General features: G+C 41.1%; 1 pseudogene; it reads left to right on the top strand.

The window, feature by feature from the left end:
- Positions 1-2020: 2020 nt before the first annotated feature.
- On the top strand, positions 2021-3283 carry LOC119341821 (annotated as a pseudogene).
- Positions 3284-3598: the final 315 nt, after the last annotated feature.

The following is a 3598-nucleotide window of genomic DNA, read 5'->3' as shown; positions in this document are numbered from 1 at the left end:
GACTTAGGAGTCAAGTGAGATCACTTGATCATAGGTCATACTCGTCGTTTAAGCTCAAAATGCGGTTACCATTTTTCGTTTAAGCATTTTGATGTATTCACATCTTGTTGAGTTACTTTGACTCATGACTTGGAGTAAAGCTTCTCTACGATGGAATAGCATACCTTGGGTGGTGGTGTTAATCGTGATCATGTAGTTGAACTTGTGTGGGTTGCTCAAGGTTGATGTAGCTCATCAAGAGTTGGGAGCTCCACTTAGAATTTGAGTTCATCTTCCTACATGGGTTAGTCTTGCAAGGAAGAGCACTTGTGTATCCAAAATGACAATCATGAAACTCAATATAGAATTTGTCAAAGGATATGTTTGAAAGGTTTTGTGCTTCCTTGTCTTCAACCACCATTGTGTAGAGACTTGGTGATGTAGAGATTTGCTCAAGATGCGAGTGGGTTGCAATCTCATAGATTTAGATTCATCCAAGTAACTACAAGGGTTAGATGACATGCAAGGGTGCAAATATATCCAAGACATATGAATAGCAACATGAAAGAAATATCAAGGATTAGTCAAAGGCTCATGCCTTGCATGTATCCAAAAGGAGCTCCTACTCCAAGTTTGAAGCATCAATGATGTTCAATTCACCTCTCAAATGGCAAAAGACTTTCTCATCAAGCGGTTTGGTGAATATATTTGCTAATTGCTTATCGGTACGAACATGCTTAAGATTAATGTCCCCTTTGGCAACGTGATCTCGAATGAAATAATGACGAACTTCAATATGCTTAGTTCGAGAGTGTTGCACGGGATTGTGAGCAATCTTGATAGCACTTTCATTGTCACAAAGCAATGGAACATGTTTCACATATATCCCATAATCTTTAAGGGTTTGGGTCATCCAAAGTAATTGAGCACAACATGAACTAGCGGCAATGTATTCCGCTTCGGCCGTGGATAAGGATATCGAGTTCTGTTTCTTGGAGGACCAAGACACAAGAGATCTACCAAGAAATTTACAAGTACCCGAAGTGGACTTTCTATCAACCTTGTCTCCGGCATAGTCTGAATCAGAGTAACCAGCAAGATCGAAAGAAGACCTCTTAGGATACCAAATGCCAAAATTTGGTGTGTGTATTAAGTATCTCACTATCCTTTTCACAGCCTTAAGATGATATTCTTTAGGGGCCGCTTGATATCGTGCACACATGCACACACTTGGCATAATATCGGGACGAGAGGCACATAGATATAACAATGAACCAATCATGGAGTTGTAAACCTTTTGATCAACCGGTTCACCATCTTTGGTCAAATCAAGATGTCCACTAGTAGGCATGGGTGTAGTCATACCTTTGCATTCTTGCATATTGAACTTCTTGAATAAGTCCTTGGTGTACTTTGTTTGAGAGACAAAGGTACCTTCCTTAGTTTGCTTGATTTGCAAACCGAGAAAGAATTTGAGTTCACTCATCATAGCCATCTCAAACTTCTCCCACATTAGCTTTCCAAACTTTTCACTAAAGTGAGGGTTAGTCGAACCAAATATAATATCATCAACATAGATTTGGCACAAAAATAGTTCTCCATTAACCCTTTTAGTAAAAAGAGTAGAATCGATTTTTCCAATTTCAAAGCCTTTTTCAATAAGGAACTTGGTCAAGCATTTATACCACGCTCTAGAGTGAATTGCAAAAAAACCACCACATTTGGGGCATCGATTGCAGAAAACCATGAGGTCGCTAATCATTTGCAAAAAACACCTCACATTCAGTAAACTTATTGCAGTGTGCACTGATCGGCCGATTTGCTTCGTTTGAGTGCGTTTCCGACAGATGGGGCCCGGTTTCCCCCACGTGGCATAACTGACGGCTAACGGCGCCGTCTGGTCGAGACGACTTGGTCGGCTCGCGTCGGACGGGCCGACCGTGCCGCCCCCACTCCACTTCTCACTCACTCGCTCCTCTGCTCTCCCTCGCGCTCTCAACCTTGCTCTGCCTCCTCTCGTCTCCGCTCGCCGCCGGCCGCCATGGTTTCTTGGAGCAACAGCTCGAGTAGTGAGGACTCCGACGTGCAGATCATTTCTTCCTACGACTCCCCTATTAAGGTCAGCTGGTTCCACCAGGGACTGCATTTAGGGTTTTGATTTGGGCATTTTGGATTTAGGGTTTCAGCTCGATTTGAACCAGTACATTTGTTTTGCCCAGATCCCACCAACAATGGATGACCCGTTGTTCACTAGTGCTGCTGACGATTTGAGGGTGATGTGCGAGCATGGCAAGCCAGGGAAGAAATGTGTTGCATTCCAGGGGATAAGCACTAGGAGGAGGTTCATTGCTTGTGCCATAGAAGTAAGTTAGCAAATTAGTTGCAAAGTGAAACCTCTCCTGTGTAGTACAGTTCATCTGTTCTAGGGTTAACTGTTCATCTGTTCTAGGGTTAACTGTTCATGTTATCTTCATGTTCTAGGGTGTACTGTTCATTGCTCATAGTTCCTGTTCATGGTTCATTGATACTGATTTATGTTCATAGTAACTGTTCATGTTAGGAAACATGTTTAGTTTTTTGAGTTGAATTGATCTAACTGAATCTACACCTTAACTGTAACCTTAACTTAACTTAACTGAATTGCAAAAGGTTTACTGACAACATGTTTGAACTACTTTATTTTGTATTGCAGGGAGTTAATAACTGTGGATTAGTGTAGTGGGTAGATGAGGAGTGGCCAGATCATCTGCAGAATACCCTCCACAAACTGTGGCTTATGTATGAGGATAGCATCTAGGCCAATAAGATGGCATGCCTTGAGCATTCATTTACTATGCATGATCTAGCACAACAGAAAAAAGAGTTGCAGGAGACTTATGAGAAGCTTGTTGAAGATGTGAACAACCTCTTGGATTCTCAGGATGATCTGCCACATGAAACTGATATGAATGTTGCTAACAGCAGCATGGAAAAGGATACTGAGATCAAAAAATTGAAGGCAGTTGTTGATCAGTTGAAGTACATTCATGTTGCTCAAGCCAATGTCATTAGGAATTTGAAGTTCAATCATCTGAAAGAGAAGGAAAAGATGAGCTCTGATAAGAGGACTTTGGAGTTTAGCTTTGCTGACCTGAAGAAAGAGAAGGAGAAGCTGGATTGTTACATTGCTGAGTTGACTAAAGAGAAGGAGAAGTTGAGCATTGAGAAGAGTACTTTGTAGTGTGATGTTGCTGACCTGAAGAAAGCTGGTGAAAGTAACAAGAGGAAGCTGAAGGAAATCAAGGGTATTTGTGGTGAAGAATAAATTGTGTTGTCATATGACCATGTGGGTCATTGTCTTTAGTTACTAGCTTTGAACTATGGCCTGTAATGTGTTAAGTTTGAATCTGTTGAACTAATTTACTTTTGAAGCATTGAACTATGGCTTGTAATGTGTGCTAAATTTGAATCTGTTGAACTAAGTTGTGAAGTGTTGCATGGCATGTAATGGGTTTAGCTTGGATCATTTAATGAAGATGTTTGTAGTGTTATTTTTATGTATGTTGGTTTGTGATGAAAGGTCTGTTTGTCAATGCCGAGCCACCCTAAGTGACAAAAATGGTTCATTTAAGGTTGGTCA

This window comes from Triticum dicoccoides, chromosome 7B, assembly GCF_002162155.2.
Source record: "Triticum dicoccoides isolate Atlit2015 ecotype Zavitan chromosome 7B, WEW_v2.0, whole genome shotgun sequence".
NCBI classification, from domain to species: Eukaryota; Viridiplantae; Streptophyta; class Magnoliopsida; order Poales; family Poaceae; genus Triticum; species Triticum dicoccoides.
The sequence above is the reverse complement of the archived record's forward strand: the minus strand, read 5'-3'. Positions and strand labels throughout refer to the sequence as shown.